This window comes from Dendropsophus ebraccatus, unplaced genomic scaffold (assembly GCF_027789765.1).
Source record: "Dendropsophus ebraccatus isolate aDenEbr1 unplaced genomic scaffold, aDenEbr1.pat pat_scaffold_2017_ctg1, whole genome shotgun sequence".
Lineage (NCBI taxonomy): Eukaryota > Metazoa > Chordata > Amphibia > Anura > Hylidae > Dendropsophus > Dendropsophus ebraccatus.
Genome location: NW_027209455.1, coordinates 2908 through 22606, shown reverse-complemented (window position 1 = coordinate 22606; position 19699 = coordinate 2908). Strand labels below are relative to the sequence as shown.

Here is a 19699-nt window from a genome sequence, read left to right as displayed (position 1 = left end):
TTACATTTGTTTACTATCAGTGTGTGACCCCCCCAGTAGTAAGGTAAGCTTAAAGGAGGAGGGTGTTACATTGTGTTACTATCAGTGTGGACCCCCCGCAGTAAGTAAGCTTACAGGAGGAGGGATGTTACATTGTGTTACTATCAGTGGTGACCCCAGCAGTAAGGTAAGCTTACAGGAGGAGGGGTGTTACATTGTGTTACTATCAGTGGAAACCCCCCGCAGTTTAAGGTAAGCTCACAGGAGGAGGGATGTTACATTTGTGTTACTATCAGTGTGTGACCCCAGCAGTAGGTAAGCTTACCAGGGGGGGGGTGTTACATGTGTACTATCAGTGTGACCCCAGCAGTAAGGTAAGCTTACAGGAGGAGGGATTACATTGTGTTACTATCAGTGTGACCCCAGCATTAAGGTAAGCTTACAGGAGAAGGGGATGTTACATTGTGTACTATCAGTGTGGACCCCAGCAGTAAGGTAAGCTTACAGAAGGAGGGATGTTACATTGTGTTACTATCATTGTGTGACCCCATCAGTAAGGTAAGCTTACAGGAGGAGGGGATGTTACATTGTGTTACTATCAGTGGTGACCCCAGCAGTAAGGTAAGCTTACAGGAGGAGGGGTGTTACATTGTGTTTACTATCAGTGTGTGGGACCCCAGCAGTAAGGTAAGCTTACAGGGGAGGATGTTACATTGTGTTACTATCAGTGTGACCCCAGCAGTAAAGGTAAGCTTACAGGAGGAGGATGTTACATTGTGTTACTATCAGTGTGTGACCCCAGCAGTAAGGTAAGCTTACAGGAGGAGGGATGTACATTGTGTTACTATCAGTGTGTGTGACCCCAGCAAGTAAGGTAAGCTTACAGGAGGAGGGATGTTTACATTGTGTTACTATCAGTGGTGACCCCAGTAGTAAGGTAAGCTACAGGAGGAGGGATGTTTACATTGTGTTACTATCAGTGTGTGACCCCCCCCCCCCCCCCCAAGCAGTAAGGTAAGCTTACAGGAGGAGGGGTGTTACATTGTGTTACTATCAGTGTGACCCCCCCAGCCGTAAGGTAAGCTTACAGGAGGAGGGATGTTACATTGTGTTACTATCAGTGTGACCCCCCCAGCAGTAAGGTAAGCTTACGGAGGAGGGATGTTACATTGTGTTACTATCAGTGTGTGACCCCAGCAGTAAGGTAAGTTACAGAGGAGGGATGTTACCTTGTGTTACTATCAGTGTGTGACCCCCCAGCGTAAGGTAAGCTTACAGGAGGAGGGGTGTTACATTGTGTTACTATCAGTGTGTGACCCCAGCAGTAAGGTAAGCTTACAGGAGGAGGGGTGTTTACATTGTGTTACTATCAGTGTGACCCAGCAGTAAGGTAAGCTTACAGGAGGAGGGATGTTACATTGTGTTACTATCAGTGGACCCCAGCAGTAAGGTAAGCTTACAGAGGAGGGATGTTACATTGTGTTACTATCAGTGTGCCCCCCAGCAGTAAGGTAAGCTTACAGGAGGAGGGATGTACATTGTGTTACTATCAGGTGACCCAGCAGTAAGGTAAGCTTACAGGAGGAGGGGTGTTACATTGTGTTACTATCAGTGTGACCCCCCCCCAGCAGTAAGGTAAGCTTAGAGGAGGAGGGGTGTTACATTGTGTTACTATCATTGTGACCCCCCAGCAGTAAGGTAAGCTTACAGGAGGAGGGATGTTACATTGTGTTACTATCAGTGTGACCCCCCAGCAGTAAGGTAAAGCTTACAGGAGGAGGGGACGTTACATTGGTTACTATCAGTGTGACCCCAGCATTAAGGTAAGCTTACAGGAGGGAGGATGTTTACATTGTTTACTATCAGTGTGTGGGACCCCAGCAGTAAGGTAAGCTTACAGGAGGAGGGGTGGTACAATGCTGTTGCCCCTGTATGGTTTGGGGCCCCTGGCTGTGACATAAAGGCCCCGGCAGCACTATCCCCTCATTATGCTCCAGTTGTCTCCTCTTCTCCTCCAGACGCTTCTTCTCCTGAATGACCCCCCAAGGATGGAGAAGGACAGGAATGAGATCAGTAAAAGAATATTACACGTCACCTTGGAGATCATCCGCCTGCTGACCGGAGAGGTAACTTCTCTAGATTCCACCATTGTTGTCTGGGCTCTTTGGCCCCCTCCCTCCCCCGCTCTATGTTCTGGATCTGGTCTCCTCTTTGTAGGTGCGGTGGTTCTCCAGCACTGACCCAGTAGTCCAGAGTGTCTCCTCCTCCTCCTCCTCACTAGAGCTCTATACAGGGGGACAATCTCCTCTTGTAGTGAGGAGGAGCAGAATACTGGGCTCAGTCCCCTCATTGTCTCTCTCCATCCCCAGGATTACACCATAGTGAAGAAGACATGGGGGAGGGTGTGGCTTCCCCCAGGAGTCAGGAGGGCGGAGCAGGGCCCGGGGCCCCATCCACGGAGCCTCCATCACTGATACATGAGCAGAAGATCCTAGAACTCACCCACAGGATGACTGAGCTGCTGACTGGAGAGGTGACACTGGGGAATGCTGGGAGATGATAGAGTAATCCAGGAGGCAGCAGGCTGGGGGGGATGACTGTGTGATCATTGTGTGTGTCAGGTTCCTATAAGGTGTCAGGATGTGGCCGTCTATTTCTCCATGGAGGAGTGGGAGTATGTAGAAGGACACAAGGATCTGTACCGGGGGGAGCAGCCGCTCATGATGGAGGATCAGCCGCCGGCCTCACAGCACAAGGTAAGAGGAGATTTCTCTCTATCTTCTCTGTAGATTGCTTCCCTGTAGATCACACACGATTCTAGATCCTTGCTTCACCTTCGTGCTCTGGAGCCGATTATCTCCGGCTGGTAGTCCATATAGTCCTCTATGGATTATGGAAGCATCCAGACTGTGAGAGCTCTGAAATCCTGGAATGTAATAAAAAAAAAAAAAACAACTTCCGTTTCCTCATCAGCTTCCTGAGATTGGCCGATTGGCAGAGAATGTTCTGTAAGACGCAGGAGCGGCCCAACCTCCGTCAATAGAGGATAAGATTTGTTATTACATGTCCTCCTGGCCTCTCATCCTCTGTATTTTAATGTGAGAACTAGTAAGATACAATGCTTCCATCCAGCGCAGTGAGCGCCATAAAGCGAGGCTGCAGATCGTGGCACGGCGCCCGCACATAGCGCACAAAGTGAGCTGCAGATCGTGGCACGAGGACGGACCGCAAATAGCGCCATAGATGCAAAACAATAAAAAGCTATAAGAGATATAGTTAACATGGGCATGCAAACATTTATTATTTTTTAAGTGTAAAATGAAAAAAAAGTCAGTTTCTGATGTATCGGTATCGGCCTGGAGAAAAATGTTAACGTGTTTTAATGCATGAGGAACTCCGAATAATTATTTCCTAAAGATTTTTTTTGTCTTTACTATATGGAATATAACTTATTGCAGAAATATAAGTCCCTATATGATCTTATGTGAGAACCAAAATAGCATAAGGGAAAAGCTGAAAGGTGTTAAGGAGTAAAGCTACACAATGGCTGCTGGTGGGCCCCGTGACATCTGCCTTCCTGCCCTGATGCTATACATGTCAGGCTGATAGTTTTATACTGACAGCTCCCGGCCTCACACAGGCCTCTAGCCTGGTAGTATACCTATTATTTATATGGTCGCAATGGCCAAGAGGGAGCGCCACCGGGGACGGAGCGGTGGGATTGCTGGGTGGAGAATTTCCATAGATGCAAAGGTGCAGTGACCGGGTTTGGTTGGAGGAATGAAAGATTTATAGGTCATCTACACCAAACTGCTGTTATACTGTGGAGCCATCGTGGAGAGTTACCTATCCCTTCCTTTTATACTGTAAGGGGCCTGTGCATACTGAGTAAAAAGGCAGAATCTGCTCGATCTTCAGCTGGTCCTATTTCTTAAAATGGGATTTCTCTTGCGCCTCTGAACATGTCCATTCTGTGAGCGGAAAGGAGAAATCCCATAGAAGAAATGGGACAGCTGAATATCAAGTGGAGTCTGGCTGTAATTTCAGCCTCTTTTATACCGTGTGCAAGGGCCCTAGCATGGCGCAGTGGACCTCCGCAGAAGTCACGCAGGTAGCTAGAGAGGCACCCATTGTCTAATGCCTTGAGGTAGGACAGCTATCCAGTTTAATTATTCCACTCTGAGGATGATGATGTATTAGTCGGTGATGAGTCGGGAGATTCACAACATCTGTTCCACAGAAGATGGTAAATGGAGAGACTGCGAGAGGAGCTGTGGGAAAGCGATAGCAGCCTGGGAAACCTAAGGGCCATATGGATGGGGTGTGGGGGAGTTACCGCCGTAGCCTTGTGGATTTCCAGTGGTCTCAGAAGAATTATCAGGGTTCCTATTAGACAAAGCAATTTATGACGACTAACGACGAATAATCGCAAACGAGACTGTTTATCGTTCACCATATACACAGAACGAGTTGTCAGTTACGAACGTTGCTACAATCGTTACTATGATTGGTTACTCCATCAGATTCCAGCAAAACAATGAACACTGTGCAATTACACTGAACGATTAGGCTGGGTTCACACTGCGTTTTGCGTTTGTGTGCATCCGTTTTCTATTGACTTCCATTGTAAAAAAGGATCCGTTTTTTTTTGACTGACACAAAAAACCTAAGCTGACACTACTTTTGTGTCTGTTAAAAAAAACGGACACAAAACACTAATGCATCTGTTTTTTTCATCCTTTTTTTGCAAAAAACGGATAAAAAAATGATGATTGCAAAAACGCAGTGTGAACCCAGCCTAAGGTTACAAACCCACTTGGCGGTTCTGCAGCGAGTCTCCATGCTGCGTTTTTTGCAGCGAGACTCGCTGCAGATCCCGGCCCTATGCTTTTAATGGCAGACAAAACACGCAGCAGGGATGTACATCCCTGCTGCGAGTTTGTCTGCAGCCCTCTCCATTAACCCCCCGGCCGCCGGAGCTGATACGTCACCTGATCCCGGCTCCGGCGGTTTCCCGATGTCTTCAGCAAGCCGGAGCGGGGACCAGGTGAAGTATACTTCAGCCAGGCGCCCGCAGCCCCGGCCGCCCGATCGCCCCCCCCGCAGCCCCGGCCGCACGATCCCCCCCCCCCCCCCCCGCAGCCCGGCCGCCCGATCGCCCCCCCCCCCCCCCGCAGCCCCGGCCGCCCCCAGCAGGCCCGATCGCCCCCCCCCCCCCGCAGCACCGATCGCACGCCCCCCTGCAGCCCCGGCCGCCCGATCGCCCCCCCCCGCAGCCCCGGCGCCCGATGCGATCGGTGCTGTGGGGGGGGGGGGCGATCGGGCGGCCGGGGCTGCGGTCGGGCGGCCGGCCGGGGCTGCGTGCGATCGGCTGCGGGGGGGGGGGGGGGGGGGCGATCGGGCGGGGGGGGGCGGCCGGGGCTGCGGGGGGGCGTGCGATCGGTGCTGCGGGGCTGCGGGGGGGGGGGGGGGGCGATCGGGCGGCCGGGCTGCCGGGGGGGGGGGGGGGGGGGGGGGGGGGCGATCGGGCGGGGGGGGGGGGGGGGGGGGGGGGGGGGGCGATCGGGCGGCCGGGGCTGCGGGCAGCTGGCTGAAGCATATACTTCACCTGGTCCCTGGGATCAGGTGAAGTATCAGCTCCGGCGCCGGGGGGTTAATGGAGAGGGCTGCAGACAAACTCGCAGCAGGATGTACATCCCTGCTGCGTGTTTGTCTGCCATTAAAAGCATAGGGTCGGGATCTGCAGCAAGATTCGCTGCAAAAACGCAGCATGGAGACTCGCTGCAGACCCGCCAAGTGGGTTTTGTAACCTTAGTGAACAAATGCGTAATTACAGCGAATGAATGTGGAATTACAGCGAACAATTAACAATGACTTTAGGGTCAGATCAAAATCAATGATCATACGAGCGATTTTTCCATCGTTGCCTGCAATTTACACAGAGCAATTATCGTTTAAATTCAAACAATATAAACAATTTTTCGCACGATAATTGTCCTGTGTGATAGGTCCCTGAGGCAGATCTGAGCAGGTGTCCTCCATGCTGCGGCTTTCCATTGTAGGATCAGCTGCAGAAGTATATTCAGAGACGTGTGGGGTGCACGTCCAGTTGGATTGGGGGGGATCAGTTTGGGGGTCATGCAGACTAAGAGCAATGGTAATCGTACACCACAGATAAATCATTCAATTGCTCTTATAGCGAACAAAGTGACGAGTTTTTGTTTTAAACAATAGGCGTTGTGAAAGTCGTTATTGCGATCGTGATTGCCTTGGTCTATATTCTGTGACTCTATATACCGTGCACAATGTGAGTTTACACGGACAGATTCCAGAACTATTAACAATTTTGAAGGAATTTTCATTCGGTTTGATGGTTGCCGCGTTTACACTAGAAGATTATCGCTTCCATTCTAAGGTTACTATTACACGGAACGATAATTGGCCGATTATCGTTCCATGTAAAAACAACGATCAGCCAATGACAACGATCATCGGCTGATCGTTGATATAGGTTCTGACCTATTTTTGTCGGGCGCCGACCGCGCACTGCTCCGTGTAATAGCGGTGCGCGGGCGGCGACTAACTATCCTCTTCTTCTTCCCGGGTCCCGCGCGCTGTAACGTCAGAGTGGCCTGTCAGCTGACAGGCCGCGGCGGTCCCGGCCTGTGATTGACCGGGACGTTAGAGCGCGCGGGACCCGGGGAGAAGAAGACCGCAGCAGCAGCCTGGAACGTGGATGGGTAATGTATATAGTTATGCAAGGACATTGGTAATGATGTCCCTGCAGCCCTTGTTTAACGATTATTGAGCCGTGTAATAGGTTCAGTAAATGAGCACCGATCTTGCAGATCGCTGCTCGTTTACAGGTATTATCGGGCCCTGCTCGGCCCGTGTAATACCACCCTAACTGTTTAACGATGCTTGCACTATAATCAGCCGGTGTAAAAGACCCTTAAAGAAAAATGTCTGGCCGAGATCCAAGGAAACGTTATTCATTTTTCTACTTTGTTGTGTGGGAAGAACATAACATTCAGTTTATTTTATCCTCACAGAAAGTGGCAGTAATATCTCTGAGGAGAACATTGTGTTACTGCTGAATAATAAAGAAGAGGCTGGCGTGCGGAGCAGCACTCCTCAAGAGAAGCCCTCCTCCCCCTTACTGTACATCCAGAGGTCACACTACAGATCTATCATATAATCCTCCTGACCATGAGGAACCTTCTCCTGACCGCTCACACACCGCTACCATAAGGATAGATGAGAAAGGGGAAAAAGGTTTCGTTGTGTTGAATGCGGAAAAGAATTTACAAGGAGATCAAGTTGTTTTGCTCACAGAAGAAATTCATAAAGGAGAGAAGCCATATTCATGTTCAGAATGTGGTAAATGCTTTACAGGGAAATCAAATCTTGTTGCACACGAGAAAAGTCACACAGGAGTGAGGCCATATTCATGTTCAGAGTGTGGGAAATGTTTCTCACGTAAATCACATCTTGATACACATGTGAGAAGTCACACAGGAGAGAAGCCGTTTCCATGTCCAGAATGTGGGAAATATTTTGGAAACAAATCAAATCTTATCACACATAAGAAATGTCACACCGGCGAAAGACCATATTTATGTTCAGAATGTGGGAAATGTTTTACATATAAATCACAGCTCGATTCGCATCAAAGAATTCACAAAGGCGAGAGGCCATATCCATGTTCAGAATGTGGGAAATGTTTTGCCGATAAGTGTCAGCTTGTTTCACATGGAAGAACCCATACAGGAGAGAAGCCATATTCCTGCTTTGAATGTGGGAAATGTTTTATTACTAAAGGCAAACTAAACTATCATCAGAGAATTCAACGCAGACGTAAAGCTGATGTAAAATATTTGTCTTAAATAAAAACAAAAAATGCAGAATGAAAGAGAAAAAATAAAGATATGGGTGATGAATTAAGTGTAAGAAATGCTCCATGAATTTGCACTTTGTTGTGGACGAAACATTCTGGTATAGTGAGTAACCTGGATTCTTAGTTAGGTCAGAAGATCCGTGAAGAGTCATCTGGGTTGGGACTAGTCATGGCTCTCCGCCTGTCAGCGTGCTCTGCAGGATGATTGACAGGATAGCGGCTTCTAACTGGCCTCTTTTCCTGTCAGTCATCCTGCAGAGCGCGCTGACAGGTGAGAGCCGTGACTAGTCCCAGCCCAGATGACTAGTCCCCGGCTCTCTGCTTGTCTCATACACCAGAATACAGTCTTTAGGTCTATGGGAGACGCGGTGAGGCAGTGGTTTTTCCTGTCCTCAGAGCGCTGCTAGTAGCCTTACCGGCACAATCTAAGCAATTGCTTCTCTGTAACACACATTTCATTAGCATTATTACTACTATTTTGCCATAAATTTGCAATTCCACATTAAAATAGCGATATTATTGCTACGATTTTGCAATTTGCTGAAAAACAGCGGTAATTAAATGTGCACGGCCCTTCTCTGAACGAGGTACGTCATGAGTCATTAATGGGTTAAACAGCCACCCATTCCGGCTTCTCTCTGGGGAACACCCTGTAAAGAAGGGGGATTCCCATCTCACTGACGGGAATCCCCTGCACTGCCGGCCAGCACTGCTCCGCTATCATCTCCCACTGCTACTCCCCACCAGGACCTCTGTCCCCGATGCAGAGATTCCCCCCCCCCCCCACAGGCCCTGAGCTCCTATTCCTCAGCCGCCTGCTCCCGCTGGTAACCCTACATCATCACTGACCAGTGACAGCGCGGCCTATATCATAGGATAGCATAGGCCAGGCTGTCACTGCTGTCCACGGCTGCTCCTACATCATCACTGACCAGTGACAGCGTGGCCTATATCATAGGATAGCATAGGCAGGCTGTCACTGCTGTCCGCGGCTGCTCCTACATCATCATTGACCAGTGCCAGCGCGCCTATATCATAGGATAGCATAGGCCAGGCTGTCACTGCTGTCCGCGGCTGCTCCTACATCACCACTAAGCAGCACCCAGTCCAAGGGCAGTGACAGTGCGGCCTATATCATAGGATAGCATAGGCCAGGCTGTCACTGCTCTTTTCCATGAAGGGGACCGGGGTGCTGCTCTGTGAAGCATGGGGCGTCTGTAGACACCGGAGACCCAGAGGACACCTTTGTGGCCGCCATCTTGCCAATCTTGTTCTAAACATTGCAATAAATTTGGTTCGGTAGCGAGCCAGACTTTATGCAAAGTTCGGAACAGATTTCAGTTTATGAGGCTCAGCTCGCTCATCTCTACTTAAAGGGGTCTCCAGGGTTAGAAATAACATGTTACTTTATTGGAAAAACAGCAACAGCCTTGTCCTCACCCAAACTAAGGACAAGAGAGTGGTCATGCTTAAGATAACAGGATAGCCAAGATAACAAGCTCACTATTTATGTTTAGGGTGCCTTCACACCTACCGGATCCACAGCGGATCTCACTTCTGCGGATTCGTAGCGAGATCAGCTGCGGATCCGGTACCATTGACCCCCTATGATAGCACATACACGCAGCGGGATTGACATCCCGCTGTCAGTATGTGCTTTTAACCCCCCCGCTGCCCGCAGCCCCGCCGCCCGAATCTACCATCCCCGGCCGCATCAGTCTATCCCTGGCGCATTCCCCATCCCCGGCCACATCCTTCAGCCCGCCGCCGCCCGCATCTCCGATCCCCGGCGCATCCCCCCCCCGGCCGATTCCCGCCGCCCGCCGCCGAGAGCATACAGTACCTGCTCGGCGGCGCGGCTGCAGTGAGGCTCCCGGCTCCGGTCCCGCTCAGCTGATCTCAGCAGGAACATACTGCGGCGCGGCAGCTTACTGATTGGCTGACCGCCAGGAGGCCCGGAGCACGCCGGAGCGGGGACCCGGTACAGTATGTTCCTGGGCCGCAGGGGTTAATGGCGCTGAGTTTGACATACTCGCAGTGGGATGACAATCCTGCTGCGAGTATGTCAGCCCATTAAAGTGAATGGGCAAGTATACGCAGTGAGAAATCCACTGCGGACGTTATTTGTATTTGTACCCTACATGTCCGTAAGCCAGCAGGGATCAATAACAGTAGCAGCTGACCTCTCTCTGTGCCTGCGGTGAGCGGCGGGCCCCCGTCGGAAGACATTTTCCCCTGAGTTGTGATGACATCACACATCAGGGGGGGGGCCCATCCCGGCTGATGGATTGGCTGTTCAGCCAATCAGTGACTGGAGTGATGTCCTGCCCCAGTGGCCAGGTCATGACCTGTCAGTGCCAGACATCCTGGAGCCAAGGGGTCCCAGGCCGGTCCAGTCCTCACTGCAGGCACAGTGAGAGGTAATCATACCTGTAATCAAATTACCCACCTGACGGATTTTAAAAAATGGCCGGATTTCCCCTTTAGGGTGCCTTCACACGTAACGACTCGCACCCGAAATCTCGCTGCGAGGTTTTGCAGCGAGATCCGCTAAGAGGCAGGTCCCAGTAACATACTCGCAGCCGGTCTGAAAGACTGCTGCGAGTATGTAATGCAGCCGCCCCCTTAAACCCCTTCATCCGCTCCCGCCCGGCTCCTCTGCGTGTATACATTACCTCTCTTGTTGCACGTGGTCCCGGCGTCCTGCTCTTTTTTGTAAATTAAATCTTTTTTATTGAAACAAAGAAAAAAGACATTTTCAAATTTTTTCTCCCATAACAAACAAAACCCAGAGAGGGCATACCCTTTCCCCCCCCCCCCCCCCCCCCCCCCCAGAGGAGAAGGCCGAAATAGAGACAAGCACCGTGCCTGCTCCCTGACAGCAAGAGGCAAACACAGAACATTGATCTAGCCTACAGGAAGTACGGTTTTATGCGGGAGCCCTGGGACGCAAGATCAGGAGTAGCCATCCATTTACCCCAATCTTGTCAAATTTCTTGGTAGCTTTCAGTTTCTCATATGCATCATTCTCAATGCCTATTAACCAGTTAACCTTTCCCACGAATTTGCTACGGAAGGGGGGTTCTCATCAAGTCAGTGTTTGGCAATAAGCTTAAGTGCCATGAACAAGATACGAGCTACTGCAGTTTGTTCCACAATATTTAGCGCTAAATCATCTACATATCCTAATATATAAACCAGTGGGACTGCTGCACTTCCACCGAGTAAGCTTTGCGTATGGCTGATGTCAACCCTCTCCAGTAGCAAGAGAGTTTTGGGCAACGCCAAAACATGTGTAGGAGACCCCCCTCATGGATGTGACATCATGGGTACATTGGTGAATCCCGGGCATTGATACGAAAGAGAAATTGTGGTGTACGGTACATCTGATGTAACAGGTATAAGAGAGACGGTGTTGTTCCCCCAGGGACAGCTTAGGCTTCATTGCCACTATTTCTTTCCATTGGCCTTCCTCGATGGACCAATATCTGCCTCCATTTTCCCTCAACGTCAGCGGAAACCTTTCTAAGTATTTGGAGATGATACTGTATGTCTGTAAAGACAAGAGGTCAGACCAAAAATTCCCAAAAAACAGTAAGAACCAACAATCTCAGGAACACAAAGGTCTGCGTCCAATAAATTGCAGACTGGGGCACCAGTCCTCCGTAACTGTAGAACAGTGAACAGTTCTATAACAGTGATGCTATATACGTAGAGCAGGTCCGGTCCCGCTAAATGTGGTCCTGCGGGCCAGCAGGAGAAAATAGAGAAAAAAATGAGTGGTAAACATAAATGTAAACATGAATCAGAGAACGCATATCTTATCAGACACCCGGACATCCTCTGAGGGCACCATAGCTTATTGCTGAGGATGAACAGTTCTTGAATTTAGGCCGGATGATCTTGGCGATTCGGACTCCTTCTGCCACGAAGATGTTGCTCTTCCTGATCCAGCCAATGCGTCGCATCTTTCGGAGAAGTAAAAAATGGGTCTCCCCCGCTGCCACAACGCGCAACCTTGCAGGGTACAACATGGCCGTATGGTAACTGAAGATTGCGCAGCCTCCTCTTCGCCTCCATGAATTGGGCTCGCTGTTTCTGGACTTCCGCAGAGTGATCAGGGAAGAAGGAAATTTTGCAGCCATTGATAGCAGCTTCCGGCAGATTTCGTGCAGCACGCAGAATAATATCACGGTCACGGTAGTGGAGCAATTTTTACCAGCACTGCCCGAGGCGGCACACCCGGTGGTAAGGGCCTAGTAGGCACTCTATGGGCCCGTTCAACAGCATACATGGGCGAAAGATTGTCCTTCCCAACCACCTCAGATAGCCATTTCTCAAAGTATTCTGTGGGATTCGTACCTTCCACTCTCCGGAACCCCAACAAGTCTCACATTGTTCCGCCTTAGGCGGTTCTCCAAATCATCCGTTTTTCAATAGAAGTTGTGAGAGGAGCTGATCATGTTTGCGGGAAGTTGAGGCAATTGGCGCAACTTTATCCTCCAAATCACCCCACTCGGTGCTCCACCTCCGTTGTTCTATCACTAACTTTACGCAAATCTTGGCGGGAGAAACCCCACCTCTCCTTGCAGGCTGCCAACTTGTTGTGTAAAGAGATGAAATGGCAGCATTGCATTTAGTAATGGAGGAATTGAGACTGCGAGCATAATGTCCCTTAGTGTGGGTTCCTGATCACCGGCTGCCTGTGGGGTATGTATTAGTGCACAGGTCTGCTGCATTCTCCCAGCCATGGCGCCAGCAGCTTCACCCTTAGCCTTCTCCTTATCACTGCAGCCCTCCCCTCCATGTTCAGTGTCTGAGGGATCAGTATCAGTGGGCAGACCACTATCTCCTCACCCTCCACTGTACCAGCACTGGGTGCGCGTGTGGTGCTCAGCCGTGGGATCTGTTACCTTTGGAACGTCGCCAGCTTGGTGACAGTCCCTGTTGTGAGTTGTCTGGTCGGACGGGTGGCTGCGGGTTGGCGCCATCTTGTGCGGATATTGAGCGGGACCCGGGGGAGCTCTCAGAACTCGCGTCCGCTCACATGCCCAGCCAGCCGCGCGCCAACCCCGCTCTGAACCACCGCAATCCCAGGTGCCGATGGCCGTGCCCGTTAATTAAGTATTCAGATGAAGCTGTCAAAGTTGACAGGTGCATCTGAACAGTTGTTGCAGCCTATTCCTTTGTGTCTACTGGGTGGATTGCCAACAACCCCACCCCCACCGCCAAGCGATGGCGGAGGAGCGATGCCTGCTCCCTGCACCGGCCGGGTCTGTGCTGTAATGGCGCTAATCCCGGTTCAGCACTCTATTGTTTTCGGCTGCAGCAGCCAAAGGCAATAGAATGCCTTTCTCATTGATCTATGCAGTATTACTATACTGCATAGAGCTCTTCTATGAGAAATCAATGTGGCTATACTAGAAGTCCCCCAGGGGAATAACCCTAACCCCAGGGGGGGAAATAACCCTAACCCCAGGGGGGAAATAAACCTAACCCAGGGGGGCTTCTAATATAAGTATAAAAATAAATAAAAAAGTTTTATTATTAATAAAAAGCGTGAATCACCCCCCTTTTCCCATGTTATTAATAAAAATAAACATGTTTGGTATTGCCGCGTGCGTAATCGCCCGAACTATTAATTAATCACATTCCTGCTCTCGTACGGTAAACGGCGTCAGCACAAAAAAAATCAAAATTGCGCATTTTTGGTCACATCAAATCCAGAAAAATTGTAATAAAAAACGATCAATAAGTCGCATATGCGCAATCAAGGTACCGATAGAAAGAACACATCATGGCGCAAAAAATGACAGCGCCATAGACCAAAGGATAAAAGTGCCATAAGCCGGGGAATAGAGCGATTGTAAGGAACATATATTTGGTAACAATGGTTTGTATTATTTACATCAGATAAAATACAATATAAGTATACATGTTATATATCGTTGTAATCGTAACCACCTAAGGAAAACATTATAACAAGTCAGTTTTTTCCATAGGGCGAATGGCGTAAAAACAAATCCCCCAAATAAACAAAATGCGTTTGTTTGTTTTTTCTATTTCACCACACATTATTTTTTCCTGGTTTCGCAGTGACTTTATGGTATAATTCAGCCGTCATTGCAAAGTACAATTATTGATGCAAAAAATAAGGATAAGGGGCTCATGTGGCAAAATTGCAATTGGCTCGGTCCTCTAAGGGTTAATGGCTCAGCCCTAGATGGCGTTACGCCAGGTGTCAGACCCTCAGCAGTCTGATAGTGGGTCCTAGGCCTCCATCATCACTTTTACAGTCCCACAATCCGGCTCCACGCACACTGCGTCCCGCTGCGGCAGCGCAGTCACATGCACAGAATGAGAGGCAGCGTACAGTCATGTGACTACACTCATATGTGTAGCAGAGGTGCCCCAAACCATTCACTCCAGTCACAGAGGAAGGGCAGTCAGAGCCCGGCCATTGCAGTCAGAGTGCCCCCACAGACCTGTGTCCCTGCACAATATCACATACACTCCTGTGTGGGGAACCTCCTGTGCATCATAACACCGACCACCTCCTCACACAGCAACACTGACCACCTCCTCCCTGCTGACAGAAAAGACCGCCAACACAACTGACCGACCACAGCTCCGCCCACAAACGAGCCGAGTCACATGGGCATGACATCATCACAGAACCACTTAGAAATAACATCAACAGTCATGTGACTGTAGGACGCCAGCTACTGATCACTACTGCTCAGCCCCACCCACTCCTGTCACATGATGGCAGGTCCTTCACCACAATCTCCTGCACTGCTGAGCTCCGCCCCCACATGTACTGGTCACATGATTGTGACATCATCACAGGTCCTACACCTCCAGCATCTACCAGATACAGAGCAGCTCCTGGTCGGGCAGTCACTGCTGTTGTGTTGTGTGTGGAGATCTCTGCTCCTCAGTGTGTGACCCCAGCAGTAAGGTAAGCTTACAGGAGGAGGATGTTACATTGTGTTACTATCAGTGTGTGACCCCCCCCCCCCCCCCCCCAGCAGTAAGGTAAGCTTACAGGAGGAGGGTGTTACATTGTGTTACTATCAGTGTGTGACCCCAGCAGTAAGGTAAGCTTACAGAGGAGGGATGTTACATTGTGTTACTATCAGTGTGACCCCCCAGCAGTAAGGTAAGCTTTACAGGAGGAGGGATGTTACATTGGTGTTACTATCAGTGTGTGACCCCAGCAGTAAGGTAAGCTTACAGGAGGAGGGGTGTTACATTGTGTTACTATCAGTGTGTGAACCCCCCAGCAGTAAGGTAAGCTTACAGGAGGAGGGGTGTGTTACACATGTGTTACTATCAGTGTGAACCCAGCAGTAAGGTAAGCTTACAGGAGGAGGGGTGTTACATTGTGTTACTATCATGTGACCCCAGCAGTAAGGTAAGCTTACAGGAGGAGGGATGTTACATTGTGTTACTATCAGTGTGTGACCCCAGCAGTAAGGTAAGCTTACAGGAAGAGGGGTGTTACATTGTGTTACTATCAGTGTGTGACCCCAGCAGTAAGGTAAGCTTACAGGAGGAGGGATGTTACATTGTGTTACTATCAGTGTGTGATCCAGCAGTAAGGTAAGCTTACAGGAGGAGGGGTGTTACATTGTGTTACTATCAGTGTGACCCCCCCCAGCAGTAAGGTAAGCTTACAGGAGGAGGGATGTTACATTTGTGTTACTATCAGTGTTGGACCCAGCAGTAAGGTAAGCTTACAGGAGGAGGGGTGTTACATTGTGGTTACTATCAGTGTGACCCCAGCAGTAAGGTAAGCTTACAGGAGGAGGGGGTTTACATTGTGTTACTATCAGTGTGTGGACCCAGCAGTAAGGTAAGCTTACAGGAGGAGGGATGTTACATTGTGTTACTATCAGTGTGACCCAGCAGTAAGGTAAGCTTACAGGAGGAGGGTGTTACATTGTGTTACTATCAGTGTGACCCCCCCAGCAGTAAGGTAAGCTTACAGGAGGAGGGATGTACATTGTGTTACTATCAGTGTGTGACCCAGCAGTAAGGTAAGCTTACAGGAGGAGGGATGTTACATTGTGTTACTATCAGTGTTGGACCCCAGCAGTAAGGTAATCTTACAGGAGGAGGGATGTTACATTGTGTTACTATCAGTGTGTGACCCCCCAGCAGTAGGTAAGCTTACAGGAGGAGGGGTGTTACATTGTGTTACTATCAGTGTTGTGACCCCAGCAGTAAGGTAAGCTTACAGGAGGAGGGATGTTACATTGTGTTACTATCAGTGTGTGACCCCAGCAGTAAGGTAAGCTTACAGGAGGAGGGGTGTTACATTGTGTTACTATCAGTGTGACCCCAGCAGTAAGGTAAGCTTACAGGAGGAGGGATGTACATTGTGTTACTATCAGTGTGTGACCCCAGCAGTAAGGTAAGCTTACAGGAGGAGGATGTTACATTGTGTTACTATCATCAGTGTGTGACCCCAGCAGTAAGGTAAGCTTACAGGGGAGGGGTGTTACATTGTGTTACTATCAGTGTGTGACCCCCCCCCCAGCAGTAAGGGAAGCTTACAGGAGGGGGATGTTACATTGTGTTACTATCAGTGTGTGACCCCCCAGCAGTAAGGTAAGCTTACAGGGGGAGGATGTTACATTGTGTTACTATCAGTGTGACCTCAGTAGTAAGGTAAGCTTACAGGAGGAGGGATGTTACTTGTGTACTATCAGTGTGACCCCCCCAGCAGTAAGGTAAGCTTACCAGAGGAGGGATGTTACATTGTGTTACTATCAGTGTGACCCCCAGCAGTAAGGTAAGCTTACAGGAGAGGGATGTTACATTGTGTTACTATCAGTGTGACCCCCAGCAGTAGGTAAGCTCTTACAGGAGGAGGGATGGTACATATGCTGTGGCCCTTGTATGGTTTGGGGCCCCTGGCTGTGACATAAAGGCCCCGGCAGGACTAGCCCCTCCTTGTGCTCCAGTTGTCTCCTCTTCTCCTCCAGACGCTTCTTCTCCTGAATGACCCCCCCAAGGATGGAGAAGGACAGAATGAGATCAGTAAGAGAATATTACACGTCACCTTGGAGATCATCCGCCTGCTGACCGGAGAGGTAACTTTCTCTAGATTTCCACCATTGTTGTCTGGGCTCTTTGCCCCTCCCTCCCTCCCCCGCTCTATGTTCTGGATCTGGTCTCCTCTTTGTAGGTGCGGTGGTCTCCAGCACTGACCCCAGTAGTCCAGATGTGTCTCCTCCTCCTCACTAGAGCTCTATACAGGGGGACAATCTCCTCTTTGTAGTGAGGAGGAGGCAGGAATACTGGGCTCAGTCCCCTCATTGTCTCTCTCCATCCCCAGGATTACACCATAGTGAAGAAGACATGGGGGGAGGGTGTGGCTTCCCCCAGGAGTCAGGAGGGCGAGCAGGGCCCGGGGCCCCATCACGGAGCCTCCATCACTGATACATGAGCAGAAGATCCTAGAACTCACCCACAGGATGACTGAGCTGCTGACTGGAGAGGTGACACTGGGGAATGCTGGGGAGATGATAGAGTAATCCAGGAGCAGCAGGCTGGGGGGGATGACTGTGTGATCATTGTGTGTGTCAGGTTCCTATAAGGTGTCAGGATGTGGCCGTCTATTTCTCCATGGAGGAGGAGGAGTATGTAGAAGGACACAAGGATCTGTACCGGGGGAGCAGCCGCTCATGATGGAGGATCAGCCGCCCGGCCTCACAGCACAAGGTAAGAGGAGACCTTCCTGATTCTAGAGAGCAGGGGGGAGGGGCCCTAGATCCTCCTCCTCCTCCCATCCTCCTCCTGATGACATGTAGCAGTGTATAATAAATTGTCTCCCTGTGTGTTCCCTACAGATGGAGGCAGTGACAGGAATCCACCAGAGAGATGTCCCCGTCCTCTGTATTCCCAGGACTATTCAGAGGGAGACTATAATATTAAAGTGGAGGATGAAGCAGAAGAAGAGAGGATGAGGGGCGATCCCCCGTGTATGAGTGAGGTGAAGGAGGAGATGCCGGCAGCTGCTATACCAGGTATGGGAGGATGGAGTTACACAGGTCACAGTTTTCTATAAAGGATTTTTTTCTGGAGGTATAATAGACTGATGCGCTTTCTATAGGAATTCTTCTCCTTCATGGTGTAAAAAAAGTAACATCATCCATCTGAACCCTAACAGGAAACTTCAGTGAGATCACAGAAGAAGATATGATGTCCTGGCTGAGTTATAAAGAAGAGGATGAAGTTGCAGAGCAGCACTCCTCAGGAGAAGCCCTCCTCCCCCTTACTGTACATCCAGGACGTCACACTACAGATCTATCATATAATCCTTCTGACCATGAGGAACCTTCTCCTGACCGCTTACACACTGCGACCACAAGAACTGAACAGAAAGGGGGGAAAAAGTTTAAATGTGATGAGTGTGAAAAAGAGTTTACAAGGAGAACAAATCTTAACATACACAGAAGAATTCACAGCGGAGTAAAGCCATACTCATGTTCACAATGTGGGAAATGTTTTATAAGTAAATCGGATCTGGTGAAACATGAAAGATGTCACTCAGGAGTAAAACCTTATTCGTGTTCAGAATGTGGCAAATGTTTCTCCCGTAAAGCCCTTCTTCTTAAACATGAGAGAGGTCAACAGGGGAAGGCCATTTTCATGTCCTGAATGTGGGAAGTGTTTCATAGATAATCAAATGTTGTTACACATATGAGAATTCATACAGGAGAGAAGCCGTATTCCTGTTTGGAATGTGGAAACGCTTTATACAAAAATCACATCTTGTTTCGCATCGCAGAAGTCACACAGGAGAAAAGCCCTATTCATGTTCAGAATGGGGAAATATTTCCAACGAGAGGCAAACTAACTGATCATCAAAGAATTCACACAGGAGAGAAGCCATATTCATGTTCAGAATGTGGCACGTGTTTTGCGGAGAATCCAGAGAGTGTCATTGAGGTGGTTCTTTTTCCATAATATAAGTGCATACAGTGACATTTAATCCTCGTCCAGTATATAACGATGAGAAGGAGAGAATTGGACGATAAGACAATAATACGTTGGGTCTCTTATCTCTGTTTGTGGCTTATGTCGCCTCTTTCTTTACTGGTTTACTTTGGTGACTATTTTCTATAAAAAATTTTGGAAAAACGAGGGTGGTGCCCACTGGGTTTCGCTCTCCGTTGTAGATGTTGCTTCCTGCAGAGCGTGCAACGGCCACTGTTACGTCCCGCACTCGCTCAGCACTGCTCTTTACCTCTCTCTCCTGTAAACGTCTCTCTGGAGTTGGGATAACATCAATGTCTCCCCACAGTGTATTTTTCCAGGTCATCCCTGCGGCACCCTCACTTACACTTTCAGACTCTTATGGACATTTCTCTGGGTAGAGGCCCTGTCTACCGGCCGGCTACACATTATCGCACACCCATCGCCGGCCACCACGTTGCTTCCGCACACCCATCGCGGCCACACGTTGCTTCCGTACACTCATAGCGGCCGGCCCGGTGTCTTTCTGGCTCTGTCCCGCTGGTCGTAGCCACTGGTGAAGCCTCAGAGCCGGTCTTAGAAGTGATGGGCTGCTCAACCAATCAGGGCCTGGTCAGGACCAGTGAGGCCGGCTCTGAAGTTCCTCCGCTGGCTACAAACAGCAAGCAGGTAGCGGGGAGCAGGAAGAAGCACGGGGAGCATTAGGAGGGTAGTACTTCTTTGTTACACTCTTTAAACAAGGACTGCACGGACATCACTAACTGGATAAATTTATATACATACAACCTTGCTGCATGATTATCGAGCCATGGAAACAAGCGTCGCTCTAGCAGA

The 19699-nt window shown here is 49.6% G+C and overlaps 1 pseudogene; it reads left to right on the top strand.

The window, feature by feature from the left end:
- Positions 1-1535: 1535 nt before the first annotated feature.
- LOC138775760 (zinc finger protein 84-like) lies at positions 1536-18856 on the top strand (annotated as a pseudogene).
- The last annotated feature ends 843 nt before the right edge of the window (positions 18857-19699 follow it).